Source organism: Argiope bruennichi, chromosome X2, assembly GCF_947563725.1.
Source record: "Argiope bruennichi chromosome X2, qqArgBrue1.1, whole genome shotgun sequence".
NCBI lineage: Eukaryota > Metazoa > Arthropoda > Arachnida > Araneae > Araneidae > Argiope > Argiope bruennichi.
In genome coordinates this window covers 120,224,739-120,241,788 of record NC_079163.1, presented here as the reverse complement: position 1 = coordinate 120,241,788, position 17,050 = coordinate 120,224,739, and the positions used below count along the sequence as shown (strand labels likewise).

The following is a 17,050-nucleotide window of genomic DNA, read 5'->3' as shown; positions in this document are numbered from 1 at the left end:
TAAGTTATTTAGAAGATTTGATTACAACTCATTGGACTTCATAATATACACACACATCCTTTACAGATGTATACACACAAAGTAACATCCCTTCATTTCTAGCTTTTTGCATCGGATTTACATAATTATGACTTTATTATTAAGACTAGCCGCCTTTGGCGACCAGCCGGTTCGCCAATCTTAATGTTCGTTAAAATTTTAATAATTAAATATTTTATGCAATTTCTACTTTAATAGCTTCTTCATCAAAATATTTTAAAACTTCAAATTTTCATTATCATATAATTCATTCATAATATTATAAAGGCCTTCAGTCATAACGTAATATGTATCTCTCTCATTTTCTGTTAGCACCCGTAGAATTTACGCTTTAAATTAAAGTGGAAAGAATTTATCTTCAATTAATATAATAATATTTTTTACTGAAACAAAGCATTTTTTTATAATCTGATTACTGAAAATAGAGTCACTCAGCGTTTAAACTTTATGGGCACTAAAGAATATTTTTTTTAAATTTATGTAATATCTCAAGAGTTGGTCAACAAAATTTTCTTAGATTCATTATGAGCAGATCGATTCATTAACAATGTTTAAATTTAAATGCATCAAACACTAAGAAAATAAAACGAATCGTTTAAAATAAACGGTTGAAAACGGTAGAATTTATGCTTTAAATTAAAGTGGAAAGAATTTATCTTCAATTAATATAATAATATTTTTTACTGACACAAAGCATTTTTTTATAATCTGATTACTGAGAATAGAGTCACTCAGCGTTTAAACTTTATGGGCACTAAAGAATATCTTTTTTAATTTATGTAATATCTCAAGAGTTGGTCAACAAAATTTTCTTAGATTCATTATGAGCAGATCGATTCATTAACAATGTTTAAATTTAAATGCATCAAACACTAAGAAAATAAAACGAATCGTTTAAAATAAACGGTTGAAAACAGGTTTTAAAAAAACTACTTAAAAAACGTTGTACTTAAAACTATAAGCATATACATGTTGTCATGGCAACAATCAGAACAGAATGCGCATGCGTGAATTTTCTTCGCCGGTTACGTAACGCAAATACGTGATTTTTTCTACGCCAGTTGGGGTAACGCTATGCGGATTAGAAATTTTTAATTTCCTTTATTCTGTTTTATTTTAATTCAAAAGTACTTCAGAATGAATCTGAAAGATTGATTCATTAACAATGTTTAATTTTAAATGCATCAAACATTAAGAAAATAAACAGAACCGATTGAAATAATCCGCCGAAAAATTTTAACCCTAGCCTCATTACTGTTGGGAGAAAAAAACAACGGAAGCCTTTCTCGTTTGGTGCTGGGGATAATGGAAGATTTTTTTGGCGGAAAAGTTGGCGGTGGGGAAAATGGAAGATTCTTTTGGCGGGAAAGTTAGTTTTTAATTAATAATTAAAATTCTAATTAAAATTTCAAAAAAAGGGACCCCAGGTGCACATTCCCGACCTCTAAGGTATACATGTACCAAATTTGATAGCTGTATGTCAAATGACCTGGCCTGTAGAGCGCCAACACACACACACACACACATTGAGCTTTATTATAAGTATATATATAGATAGATATAGATAGATATAGATTATCATATAAGGAAAAAAATATTAATCATGAAAATAAATCTGTATTTCAAGAAAATAATCGAGCCCATAATGATAATAGTTTTGTAACAATATTTTTTTGAAAACACTGAGTAATTAGATTTAGAATCTGTCAAAAATAATTTATTAAAATTATTGTTCGAAATAGCAAAAAAAAAAAAAAATAATAAGTTATTTAGAAGACTTTTAAAGCAAATAAATAAGTTAATTAAAAAATGTAAAATTCAACTGAATTTAAAAATCTTCTAAATAACATTTTTTTTTTTTTTTTTTTTTTTTTTTGCTTGTTCGAGTTTAAATTTTAATAACTTATTTAACTTAACTAAAATTTTATTTTTCCAAAATTCTAAATCCAGTAACTTAGATTTTTCAAAAAATTTTATTAGAAAAATATTATTCTGGAAGCGATTATTTTCTTAAAATAAAGATTTATTTTCAAGATTAATATTTGTCTTTCTTAAATTATAAACTTAATAATAATGTTATAATTTACGAAGATCCGATGTAAGAAGATAGAAATTAAAAGATATGATTCTGTGTATATTATTATTAAGTCCAACGAGCTGTATTTAAATTTTCTAAATAACTTATTTTTTACTATTTCGAACTGCAATTTTAATAAGTTTCTTTTCACTAATTCTGATTCTAATAATGAGCGTTTTATATAATAGATCAGAAAAACCATCATTAATAGAACCTGCAAAAACATTAAAAAATTATATATCTAGGAGCTATCACATCCTAATATCGAATCAAATTTAAAAGAAATGAATATGGTGAAAGAAATAAAAAACACTTCAATCAAAAGAATATTTTATTTTTAGAAAGATGTATCATACCGGGAGGATTATTTTCTTAAAATACAGATTTATTTCCATAATTTATAATTGTTTTCCTTTTATTATAATCTTAATAACAGTGATATAATTTATGACGATACGATGTAAGAAGATATAATTGGAAGAATATGATTGTAAATGTAATATTCAGTGTAACTAGCTGAATGTAAAAGTTTTCACAAATAACTTTTTTTGATATTTCGAACAGTAATTTTATTTATTGAATTTTTTTCGGATTCTAACTGAACTTAAAATACATATAGAATCATAATCTTTCATTTCTATCTTCTTACATCCGGTCTTCATAAATTATAGCATTATTATCAAGATAATAATATAAGGAAAACAAATTTGGATCGTTGAAATAAACCTGTATTTTAAGGAAATAATGCAGTATGATATTATTTTTTGACAACAAAACATTCTTTTGACTGAAATACTTTTATTATTTCGACCACAAAATGATTAAGAAAAACCCTTGTGTCATTTCTTTTAGATTTGATGTTAGAACCTGATAGTTCCTTGACGCGTCAATTCTTAATGATTTTGAGTGTCCTATTATTGATACTTTTTACGTCCTGTTACATAAAACGCTTATAAGTCTTTCACTACACAAAAATCATCAAAATAACAATCATGAAGTACACAGTAGAAAATAAGATCAATACATTCAATATATTTAATAAGATTGAACATTTAATTGACTTGATTTCAAACACATCAGAAGACATAAAATAAAAGCAGAAACTCTAAATATAAGACTACGACAAGAATAACCATATTAATATAATAATCATTATGGATTAGAGTAGGTTTTCTGTAATGAGATAAGAAAGAAATAGTTTTTTTTAAATGTATTGATATTGATATGTTTTCCAATAATGTAAAAATAATAACTTTCGGGTATTTTCAAACCCTTTGAAGTAAAATTCATCAATTGTCATCAGCACTCAAAAGTGTGATTTATTATTCATGCAGCAATTTAAAAGCAAAATAAGCATACTGTTCAGAATTCTCTTTAAGATATTAAGCATAAATTCAGAAAGTTTATTTCGTTACAAAATCTTAAGTTAAAGATCAAGCATTTCTGAAAATTATCTATACAATGAATGTTTATTTAAGATTATATCTAACTGACTATTATATTTCCGGAGTGCAGAATCAAACTCAAAATTCCTGAATAAAAACTGCATTTCCGTGTTCAATTAACATTAGACAATAGCCATTAGCAATGAATTTTATTCAATATCAATCTATTTGGAAGTATTAAATTGAGCAGTCGAAAAGCAACAAGGTAACCAGACTATGAGCTGATGACATCTGTTACATTACCGAGCAACTGTTACTTCTGTAACAGTTGTCATCAGCTCGTAAACTTTGAATTATATGGTGACAGTATGATTTTGAATATTCTTCAAAATGAAACAAAATTATCTGCATGAAAAACAATTAACAATTCAATAAAATAAATGTTAGTTTTTTTTTTTTTTTTTTTTTTTTTGCTAATTGAAGATTTCATATCACGCTCGCTCGAATTTCTCTGCTCTATATTTTTCTGCAAGTCTATTAATACCAGTTCATATTGAAATAACTTTAAATACATCAAAAGAAACCCTTCTACAAATTTCAACTACAACAACAGAGCATAATGTTGGTTTAGCTCCAAAATCAAAATTATATAACATATATAAATATTGTTATTGAATATATAATATTGTTTCTTCCCTTTTGCACGATGCAAAAACTCATTCACTCCTCACTTTTTTAGATATATATCTATTTATCAAAACAGGTATATATTTGGAAAATTTCACTACTTCAAAAAGTCTCTGACACAAGATGAACATAGTTTTTTAAAGTTCATTTCACTTACAAAATCAAATAATTTAATATATGTTGCCTACTTTTTTACAATACGAACATCTACCTTCGATTTAATTACTTTTCCAGATTATATACATTTTTATTAAAACATGAATACCCAGAAACTTCTGGAAAACATTTTGTCTAATAGATTCTCAAATGTATAACACAATTTTATGAATTTTTCATGATTTTTCTTTCAAAGTTAAAACTTTTTCTACTTTAGCTCCAAAACAAACAAAAAAATCACACTTTTGTGGGTTTATTTCTTCATAGAACGTGTCACTTTTTCCCATTTATACTCGATTTCCGAAAAAATATTTAATTCTCAAAAGTCCTTGTTGAATCTCAACACAAAATCAGAAAACGCATTCTATGTGAAAACTGATTTTATCTCCAAAAGAACCGAAATAATATTCCTATTGTTTCTTTCTTAATTAATTTTTTTAAATTTATATCAATTTATCGAAATAGTCACATTTTATTCTCATAAAAATCATTCTTCGAATCAAATACAACTTCAGATTTTGAATTCCTAGTTAAAACTCAGTTTAGTGCCGAAATCAATGCTTGAGCTTTAGTTGAGCTCTTTCTTTTCGAAACTTGTTAGTTCTTGAAATTTATATCTATTTATAGAAGCAATAAAATGTAAAAATAATGCATTGAGAAAAAAATCCCTTGTGAACCGAGTTGATTTTAACTTCAAAACCAAGAAATTAAATAATTAATGACTCCTTTCTTTAAGATGTTTGTTCATTTTAATTCTTACACTTTCATTTCAAAATCAAAAAATTATTCTTCTGTTTGCTCCTTTTTTTCTCCTTATAAATACTAGCTTACCAATCTGCACATAAATTCCTAAAACTGATTTAAGCCGAGAATCAAAAGGAATGAAGAAAAAAAAAAACTAAGAAAAAGCGAGTAAGTGGGAAGAGCGAAAAAAAAAAAATAAGCCACGAAAATTCGCTGGACGATTAAAAGGCGTCGAACACCCACTTGGGTAAGCTCTTTCACCGATCCGAATGAGATCGGTGATGAAACTGCAACTTTTTCCTCCCGTGATTCGGGAAGTGATCCTAGAGTAAACACCGTCGGGATCTATGAAGCAGAGTCGGAACATGTGGAAGAAAAGAGAAAGAACTCACCGTCGCAGGCCGAGTAGGAGTGAGCCGACGGAGGCTTGGGGGCGGTGGGGTCATGACTGGTCACGCGAGTCGGTTTTCGAGCCGGCAGAGTTGGGAGCAAGAGAAGCTGCATGTCAAGCCCGTCGCTTGTGCATGGAAAGTAGGGACTAGCGCCGCTTGCTGGACTCTCTCAACTGGCGGCCATGCCAGCCTGATTATATCTGCTCCATCTCTTAGACCGATGCGCCCCAATAAAGGGGCGCTACGCATCGTGCGCATGCCCCATCACGTGCACAGGCGACACGAGCAAAAGAATGAAAAACAAAACAAGAGTGGGGAATGAAAATCACTAAGATATTGTTCCCCAACAATCCAACGAAATTTCGCAAATTTTAAAATTGTTTATCACTTCCCGTGGCGTTTCGTTCGCGGGGTTTAGCGGGGAGGAGGATTTGTGCTCTTTCGGATCGATCCAATGAGGAGCTCTGAATGCTTACTTTTGTTTTTAGAGGGTTGGACTTGAGGTAACGATACGTGTGAAGCTGAAGGTGGGAATGTATCCGGCTAGGAAGTCAGTTACAACTCTCCCGCGCAAAAGGTATTTCCGCTCCGAGCCGCAGTCATCAGGTACTTGAAATAGGAGTAAAAACATCTGAATCCTCTCCAGATGTTTAAGCTGTTCAGACTCAATGAAAAATTTGTAAAATTAATCTTAATCGTTTATATATATTTAATATGAACAAAATCGATTGCTACTTTTTTTTATTATTTTTGAATCGGGACGAGGCTATTGTTCGTTTGAATAAAAGGGATGTATTTGGAAAACGCGTATGATACTGAATGGGAAATCTGGATATCAAGCGCGTTTCACTGATACATCCCTTCTTATGAATGGGTTTGGCAATGAATGAGTATGTGGAAAGAGATATCTGAATGGGAAGTGGAAGTATCTGATTCGGGGAAATTCGGCGTGCTTCTTCAACTGTTTTATTAAATCAAATAATATTTATTTTTCTTTGAAAATAATTCTGGTCGATTAGGTGATGAGGTGTGATATTTCCCACCATTTTTGTCGTATTATATGTTTTGCGCTCTCAACACTGATTTCGAAAAACATTCTATGAACAAATTTGTCAACGCATTAATATGTTTAATTTGGAGATGTTAAAGCAATACTATAGTTATGTGTGTTTTTCCATTTGTTATGGTATATTGTCAGATGATTAGCATGAATAATTGGGTTCTCACTTATTAGAAATATGAAATTTAGAAATATAAAAATAGAATCTATAAAGCGAAATTGACATCTTCTCTCTTATCCTGAGTTCTTGACATCATTTAGAATAAAGTTTGAATACTTCATGCACTCATATGAAAATTTTGACCTCAATAGCAAAACTTAGCATTCATTGCCACTTTTAAATGTTTTATTTCCCTTAATCAGTTTCATTTCTTTATTGTTTACAGTCCAAGTATTTTCAGTTTCCAGGTATTTTTAGCATTCTCAATAAAAGTCTATGCCTAAATAGTAAAAGTTTTCAAGATCGATTGTTGTATTTGAGTAGTATGAATGCTAGTTGTCAGGCTAACAATAAAATTATCTCATTCATGGAATTGAGGGGGGAGGCTATTATTTCTATTTTTCCCTTAATCATTGATAGTCCTACTTCCCCTCTCAATCGTCCCATTGCCAAAGATTTTATTCTCATAATTTTAGAAACTTTTGTTAGCTTTAGAGTCAAATGATTCTTATTAGATTATGAATCTATGTAGAATTTATTTTTTACTGAACATTTTATTATATTTTTATATTACTTAATCATGCTATATCATACCATTTTTATAATACATTTTTAATACTGTCTACGTCCTAGTAAATAAAAATAGCGTTGAAATACTTTAACATTATTTATCATATAATAATATTCAAAGAGAAAACGGTTTCAATGTAATCCTAACGCTTTATGAAATAAGATCCAAATGAAGACAGATATCATTTCATGTTTCGAGTTTCGTGAAACTTATACTTCTTATTAACATATGTATAAGTCGACTATGTCGTCTGGGCAAGTTCTGTTTTCCGGAATAGTATTAACTATTTTATTTCTTTAACACAGAGTTTTTGCTATTTTTCTTTCAATTCTCCAAGAAGGACTTCAGACTTGCATAATTCTCAATTTTTGCATAGACTTGGGAAAATAGAAACATAATTTTTTTTACTTTTTTCTATGCGAAGAAAATACATTATCATCGTTAAAAAACCTGAACTCAAGATTTTGACACATCTTCATGAAAAACACAGTTTGGGAATTATATCTGCCTATCTGTGAGCACGTAGCTCAAAAACGCTTTGAGGTTGACGGGTGAAGTTTTGTACATGATCTCTTCTGCAAATTTGTATATTTCTAGCAAATTTTGAACAAAATCGATTCTGAAGAAGTCTTTGGATATAAGTTAGCCTGATCAACACAAAACGAAAATAGCTCTATGAATAAAATTTGTTGCACCTATTTAACGTTTAAAGTGTGGATATATATCAAATTTGGAATCAAATCCCTCAAAGGGTTGACTGCCTGCAAATTTACAAACATGTAAAGGTGATAACTCAACTAAATATATGAAAATACGACTTCTGTATGATTTAAATTTGGTAAATGATTTTGTGACAATAACTATAATTTTGTGCCAAATTTTGGTTATAATCCATCAGAAAGAAGAAGTCCAAAATACATATTCGGTTTTCTGGCACTTGTTTATCAACTGCATCCCGTCAATGAATAAAAAAAATTGTTGGACATCGCACTTTAGTTCTCATTCGCAACTATTGTTCGCCAATAGCATATGGTCAATAATACACAAGTGTATTTATTAGAGAGTATACGAGAAGGGACTCCATTCATGCTGGCTTTCATACTGATTTATTTATTCTGTAATTACTTAACTATATTTCTACATATCCTTTATTGTTTTATCGTGAAGCCCAAACTGAGAACCTCTTCTATAGAAGATTAGGATCCATGTACAGTTATTTTATTTGATATACACTGTTTGACAATTGCTAAGGAACAGTTACGTTTTTCGGAATAATTAAGTACAGACAATGATTAAAGAAATGAAACTAAGTACATATTTAGTAGGGAGGATGTGCATTTATTATAGAGAAAAATAGTGCAGATATCGACACATCGAAGAATTAAAAACTTAAAAATGAAAAAGATGCTCCTTGGATAATTTCCAGCCCCACAAAAATTGATCTTCAGGTCAGAATGATGCAGACACGAGTACCTTAGTAAGATGTGCATTAGTGTCCGTGGTCATCGCACATTTTGCATCTGTTCTCCATGCTCTCCACTAAATTATCGAGGAGTTCTTGGGGGATATTGTCCCACTCCTCTCTCAAGGCGATTTTGAGCTCTTGCACTGTCGGGGAGGAGTGGCTCTTTGTGAAACACGTCTTCCAAGAGCATCCCAGGCATGTTCAATGGGATTTAGGTCGGGAGAGTAAGCAGGCCATTGCATACGGACAATATTTTCACTTTTCAGTGTGTCCGATATCTCAATGCTTCTATGTGGCAACGCATTATCGTCCATAAACAAAAAGTCTGGATCTACAGCACCCATAAAAAGACGAACAGGGTCCATAGTAACCTCGCTGCAATACCGTTGCAATATAACGCTTCCTCGTTCAAAGATGTGAAGCGGTGTTCTGCCATTGTGCATTATGCATGACCACACCATCACGCCTGAGTCGTACCGATCACGTTCACTAACAAACTGTTGTGCATAACGTGTTCCACGCTCTCTCCACAGTAATTGATGGCCAGAATCACTTGTCACACTGAAACGAGATTCGTCTGAGAACATCACTCTAGACCAATTTTGGATATCCCAACCAACATTTTCCTTACACCAACGTTCTTTAATCGCTAGATGACACTCTGATACACCCATTACAGCAGCTACAGTGGCGACACTTTGACCTGCTTCCAGTCGTCCAACTGCTCGTCCACGATCGTAGGCACTCAAATGATATCTTGCTGACATTTTGCTCTTAATTATTGTAAAAATGAAACAGAATTTCAGAGAAAAAAATTTTATAACATCCTGCACTACTTTGGGTCAAGCATCAAACAGCGTGAATGTTCGTATGAATCATGAGCTTGTATGAAATGTCTTTTATACAGATAACGAGTCCTGGTCTACCACGCCTTCTCAACTTGAATTTACTTTTATTGGTCAGCTGTCTGAGACGTAATTTTGCATAAATCACTTGTTCCTTAGCAATTGTCAAGCAGTGTATGAAAAGAAAACTTTAATTTTAAGTTTACCCAATGAATTATCAAAACACTTCTATCTATCCATCTACCAGAGTTTCTTAGTATTCTATATTGATTAAATGTAGTCTTCTATAGGAATGCCATCGTGAAATAGTTGAGAAATCGGTAAATGTATTATTATATGGGATTCGATTTAAAATGTTTGGGGATTTTCAGATAGAAGTGGGATATTGAAAAAATTTTTTAAAAAAACGAAAAGACAGTCTTATTGTGGACTTGTAAGCTGAATTTTAAGCTTCATATCTAATGAAACAATGCCGGTTTTCAGTCTATTGGACCAATTAATCTCAACTGGATTAACTCCTAAGGTGCCCCGCGTCCGAATGCAATCTCTCTTGTCTCGGTATAATAACATTTTGTTTTCAAATTTGTTTTCGTATCATTAATAAAAAAAACTAGAGAGGGGAAGCACAACGCATGGGCCTCTTTGCAAAAGTTTCAAAACTGTTAAAAATTTAAGAGAACAATCTTTTTGCTTCTTCTTAGCTGAATGTCCTTAAAAATCGTTAAAAATGATTTTAACCGAATCTGGAAAAAATTAATGTTTACATTCTAATTTTTGGTTTTAGTTAGATAAAATTTCTAAATTATTTATTTTTCGATTCAAATTTGTTTTCGTATCATTAATAAAAAAAAATTGAAATCTGTATAGACAATTACATTAAAAATAATACAATATAAAAGACTTGCGTCTTTTTAAATAGGTTATAAAAATTAATATGTCAAATAAATTTTCAATCCGTGATATTTATTTAAGTCAGCTTGTTTTGTTTGTTTTTTATCTTTTATTTCCCTGGAAATCTAAAAATGTGAAAAGAAGAAAAAGGGAGCATCACTGCTGGACACGTTTACAGGGAAAGAACTAATTGATATTGTTTCTAAATGGCCCCCGTGTCTCTTAAAACTAATCTGCATTGAAAGGACAATTCACAAATCTTGTTTGATACGATATAATATAGACGTTTCTCAAACTGAATAATTAGATTTAAATCTCTAGAAAAGTAGGCACATGGGATTTATTGTAGTGGAAAGTTTATAAAACAAGCACAGCATCTTTATTAGTAACCTTAAGTTAATAGTTAGAATTTCATCCTAAATTTATGAAAAATAAAACGAACATGGAAACATTTGTTTTATTTTTAACGTTAATATTATAAATGGAGCAAACCATTTATAATATTAACGAGAGTTTCGAAAATAGAATTAGAAACAGTAATATCTCGATTTTCGTTGACGTCGATTTCACTTTTCGTCTATTGTTTTTCCGCGAGAAATTTGTCTCGAGTTTATTCGAATACCTCGGATTTCTCCTGCATGTCCACGTGACCTCGCTCCTAATTTTCGTTCTGCTCAGTGTGGCGTTGTTTCTCGCTGTGTGATGTGACCCTAGATAATGCCTTCATTACCGTATGGAGGGGAATCCGCCTCCATTGTAGAGTGACGGGGAAAAGGGGGATTCGGATGCCTCGGGCGCTAATCTCTTATAAAGCGCTTTGAGGCGTGTTCCTAATGAATATTCTAATATTTTGAGAATTTAATTATCAATGAATCATTTCATTTGATTAAGTGTGAACAACGCCATCTAGTAATGAATTTAAGAAAAAAATATTATAAGATCCAATAATAATAAAGTAAAAGAAAATTAAAGAAAAAAAGTTTGAAAATGATAAAATAAAAATTAATAAAAATTTTTTAAATATTCTTTTATTAACGTGCTAAAATTTAGAATATAATTTTCTGTCAAATGTCTGAAATCCACAGTAATATTCATAAAAGTGCGGAATGCTAAAAATCATATGATTAACAAATTAAGCTGTAAATTAATATCAAAATAAAGAAAATTCTGAAGCATTCACTAAAAGTTGAGAAGTATTATGAATGGGATATAAATTTCAATTCACTTAGAGTATTTATATGAAAGCCTCACGGTTTTGCCATTTTTGATTTAATTTTCAAATTTTTAGTAATGGAAAAATTGTTTTCTCCAATTAAGGGCATTGATAAGATTGTGCTTTATGAAAACTTTTTTGTTATTGTTTATAGCACAGTTGCAAGTTGTTCTAAATATATTAGTATTCAACGCTTTTAAAACTTTTTGGGCCATAAAGAAACCACTAATAAAACTTGCCATTTTGCTTTTTTTTTTATGATGTACATTTGAGAAAAAAATTTGTTTTCATCAAAAGAGTTTATCTCAGAATTTAAGTAAATCCCTCGTTTTAGTCCAAAATACCACTTCTGGAATTATGTCTCTTTGAATACGATAATTGAAAATAGCAACAAACTATATAGATGAAATTTGGCATGTGGTCTTTTTACCAAAGTCGTTGATATTTGTTGAATTTGGGGGGAGAATAAGTACCTCAATAGCGAGAGGTGTTTTTTATACTTGATTTTAGCCATTCTATTATGAAAATAAACGTAACAGTGCCATATGAAATTTATTTTAAATGGCATTTTGCTGTTCACGTCTAATAGAGACTTTACACACGTTTTTAGTTACCTAGTTTGCTTTTATTAAAATTGTAACTTCACCTACTAAAAATACTGAATACCTAGTCGATATTCGATTTATTCCTATGCGATAGTGTTATCATGGCTTTAATTAAAAATGAATTTCCCAATTCATTTTTTTAAGTTCGGCAATAAAAATGGACATCATTTGATTAAATAATTTTATAAACTTCAAAATGATTAAAAAGCAATGCCATCAAGTAAATCTCAGAGAAGTGATCAAAATAAAACAACAAAATTTCAAAAGGCACAAACATCAGTCATATAATTGATTTCAAAAACATTATTGGATTTTTATGTCAATCAGAAACATTTAATTACGTAGATAAAATAATTTTTAGTGACATTTGCTTATGGAAGTACACGGGAGTGAGTACCTCCTGGTGTGTGCGCGCGCGTTTGTGTGTGATAAAGAATACAATCTTGATAAAAAGACCGCATGCAAAATTTCGCCCTTAGCTCAATGCGTTTTTGAGACGACATGTTCAAATAAAAGCAGGCATAGAGACAGATGCTCAAAAATAATATATAGACTTAGTTGCTTGTTTCGGGACAAGTCTTAAAAAGTTATTAACGTCTTAAACATTCATTCAATTTGTAGGGAAGGGGATTTAACTTTTTTTTTTTTTTTTTTTTGTATAAGGTAACGGACAAAGAAATTCAACGGAAAGAGTTTTTATCGTGCGCAATGAAAATGATTTAAAACTTGGTATCATGCGATTACGCTCTTACTGAAATCGAACTAGAATTTTTCAAAAAAAAAATCCTTCACCCCCCCCCCAAAAAAAAAAAATCTTAGCGGCTTACAATGGATGAGATTCGAAATTTAGCTGAAAAAAATTAACTCTCCACCTGAAACATTCTTTAAATACCAGATTACTTAATCAGTAACGTAGCAAGGTTAAATGAAACACGGGATCTAATGACTTTTCGTCTCCAGTCATTAACAGTGGTTTAGTAGGGTACGACAGTGCTTAAGATATGATGTTATATTTCCACCTCCTCGCATTATTTTCTTCGCTTTACCACCCTCTAAGACTGGTGCCTGAATTATCTATGCTCCTCTTATCCATTCTTTCAAATCACTACATCACTTTACTCAACATGCAATTTTGTAATCATAACGACCAATATTCCGATCAAAGAATCAATAATACACAAACAAATTAAAGCAGCAAGAGTTTTAGACTTTCAGCCACTTTTCGAAACACATAGCCACAAAAATTTCCAAGAATGTCATTATAATCACTGAAATATTAATTTTGCAATGTAATTGCATTGCAAAATTACATTGCACGTCTATAATTATATTACACAACGATTTGTCCCATCCATTAATGAACGGATGGGGGCAAATCGTTCTGAGATTTCAATAAAGTGTTTGTGAACAGGAATTATAAGTTCTTGAAAGTCTCACTTTTTCCTGAATATGATGTGTAACTCAGAAATCCATCAGAGTTACCATGATATTTTTAATATATAATAATTTGTTTATTTATTTAACATAACATATAACACATAATACAAACATAACACAATACTGAATAAAAAGTAATAAGAAAGAAAATGTAAAAATAGCACTTTTCTTAATAAATGATTTGCTAATTAATCTCCTAGAATTCATTTATGTAATAAATATTTTTTGCTATGCAGTAATTTATTCATTCACGTAACATTTTTGCGATTATGAATAATGCCCATAAAACATCAGTTCCATCAGCAACAGATTATAACATAGCCAGATTATTAAATAGACAGCTGTCTAAAACTTTGAAGGACCCTGAGGTCTCGATAGTTTTTGTGGTATTTTTAGAGTGATTTAATTCTGCTTTATCGCTTAATATACAAAGATCGGGCACTTGAATTTATTTAGATTTAAATTCAGTATCTCTTAGAATTTTTAAACATTATTCAAACAGCAATCCGGCAAAAATTCATAGTATGTTAATTAATAATTCTATAATTTATTAATTTTTTTTTCTTTATAATTTTTTTAACATCCGACCTGATACTTAATTAGCATTTAGGTTCTGCTAACGAACCTTTTTTTAATTATTTGGTTAGTATTAATTTTAAGCTTTTTTAGTGCGAGAACAAAACATTATGTTGAATTGGCAGTAGCCCAAAATTAAATATTTTATTTGAATTTCTCAAAATTTGCTCTTAAAATTGTTTATAGTAAGATTAAATTAAAATGAATACAAAAAAATTTGGTTTTGGAAATTGGATAGGGGGAAAAGGAGACCCCCGAAACTTGAATTACCTAAGGGCCTTTAAAGTGCTTAATGCAGCCTTGTCCATAAAAATATGAACGAATGAACTTCCTCTCATATCGAAAAAGGATCAAGGAAATGAAAATTATTTTAAAGAAAGCAATTTTTCATTTCATTCTTGCACGCTAAAACCATTATATATATGCATTTGATGCAATAATAAAGTTTTCATAAACCGAAAATGGTGTACCACTGAATTCTGTCGTATAAATATTTCCTCTCATATCGAGAAAGTGGGAATGAGAAGCGAAGATTTTAAAGAAAGCAAAGCGAAAGAATTCATCTTTCAGTGGAATTTGACTAATCCGAGGCTGAGGGGACCTCAATAAAAGTAATCCAGAAATTCTAATTTATAAAAACAAGGCCAAAAAATGAAGATAATAAGAAAAAAAATGAGAAATTAATTTTAAAAAATTTGGCTTAATTTTTAAACTAAAAATGACACTAAAGATTAGTTTTTATTATTTAACAGTTTTAATAAATTATTCATAATTAATAAATAAATAGTAATATATAAATTTATAATAATTATAATTTTTAAGAAATAGGGATTTAAAAAATCATATTAATGAATATATGAGTAGTACACAATACTCAGAATGCAATAACTACTTAATAAAACTTTTATGTAAAAAAGAAAGCGTGTAGATATGATAACACTTTTTTACAATTTTTGTATTTAAATTTGAATTAAACAGAATTAATTCGAATTATTAACTATATTTTAAAATCATGTGAATGAGAAATCCAAAGATCCGAAAAAGCCAGCAGGAGTGGTCCTCCCGATACTCCTTGGATATTTCTTAACCCCTTGACTTACGAATTTGCTTAACTTCCTATTTGGGACATTTATTAATATTTTAATTCCAATAGTACTATAAAGGCTTTGGGATATTGCAACATTTTTAAGGGATTTTAGCATTTTAAATTATTTAATACTTTTACTTAAATTGTAGATTAAAAATAAAATATTCAGTAATTCATTGTGCTAATCAGACTTGTCAATATCCGAAAATTTTAATAAAGGCATTATCCCTCCGTAGCATGAAATTGTGGACAATAAAATCCATATTAATTTGGTTAATTTTAGTTTTCCAAAGAAAGCAATTATGATGCAGGTCGCCGAGGCCTAGAGGTAAAATTTCGGTGTCAGGTTTGAAACCCTATTACACTTAAGATCCGTCATGTATGTGGGCCTGATAGAAGCTCATCCGTCTCCGGAATTCCTCCTGTTGTTCTGTGCAAAACGTGTAGAGAGGGAGGGGTGCCAGCTCAGACTCCCCTCGTCATTTGATTGGGTTCAAAATGATGAGGTCCATCGCAAAGTAATCCTCGTGATGCTTCAGAATGGGGTGTTAATATAACTGAATTAAACTCTAAAGTAATATCCATTTATTATAAAAGTAACTTGCTCAATTAAAGTATTTTCCACAAAAAGTTAGCTAGAAGTACAAATGTTATTTAAATAAAATCATAATATTAATTTCTTATGTAGTTTCTAATGTTATTTTCTTAAAGTAAAGCAAAGGAAATCAACGCACAGGCATTAGAAAAACTTTTTGGACCCTTTATTACTCATATTAAGGAAGTCAAAACTGTCTAATAAGTATCTAAAACAGAAGTTTTGTAATTGTCTAAAAATTCGAATTTGAGATCCCACGTATAAGACTTCATTGAGCTCAAAAAAAAACAACACATTTTCAGAATTAAGCTGTCTGTCCATGAATACGATAACTCAAAAATGTTTTTAATTAGACGGATTAAATTTGGAAGATGGTCCCTACACCATTTTTGTACATTTCTGTCAAACTTTGAACGAAATCCATTCTGAAGAACTACAAAACGCATAAAGCAACGTAAATAAAATTTGTTACACAGATTTAACACGTAATATATAGATTCTTATCACATTTGGAGCTAAATCTATAAAAGGGTTGGCCATTTGTCAGTCGATACTTTAGCATGAATGTAAGTGCAATAACAAACAAAAAAAACAATTTGGGTCAAAATTAGGTCTTAATCAATCGGAAAAAAGTCGACCAAAATATAAATTCGAATTTCGGGTACTTGTGTATTAACCGCATGCTAGAGATTCATCAGCAAAAAAAAATCATCAAAAGTCACACGACAGTTTCAGTAAAAATGTTAGACTCACTCTAAATATTTAGATTTCGTAAATATTGTTCGCTGACGCCATGCAAGGCATTCTCGGCCTTACCGAAGGTTCAAACTCTAATGTGGGGGCGGGGGATGGCATCTTTATTACAAAGTATGCGAGAAAATTGTGAGGAGACCTCTCCAGCTGATTAATATATGTTGTCATATCCTTATAAATAAACATACCGACAGACAGTCAATATTTTAATGGCTTTGGTCCAAATTCAACTCTAATCTATAATTCTAACGATAAAACTGAATTTTTAATTGAATCCTTCAAATTTTTTGCGTTTTTGTGTTATTGAGTCTA

At 30.4% G+C, this 17,050-nt stretch overlaps 2 protein-coding genes across 3 annotated transcripts in view; one reads left to right on the top strand and one right to left on the bottom strand.

The window, feature by feature from the left end:
• The window catches only part of LOC129960359 (uncharacterized), a 163,211-nt gene extending 157,564 nt beyond the window's left edge, over positions 1 to 5,647 (bottom strand). For both annotated transcript variants that reach the window (XM_056073760.1, XM_056073759.1), the window contains exon 1: positions 5,481 to 5,647. The gene's annotated coding sequence lies outside the window, so the exon portion shown is untranslated. The remainder of the gene's footprint in view (positions 1 to 5,480) is intronic.
• The window catches only part of LOC129960360 (uracil-DNA glycosylase-like), a 148,891-nt gene that overhangs the window by 78,183 nt on the left and 53,658 nt on the right, over positions 1 to 17,050 (top strand). The window lies entirely within an intron of this gene.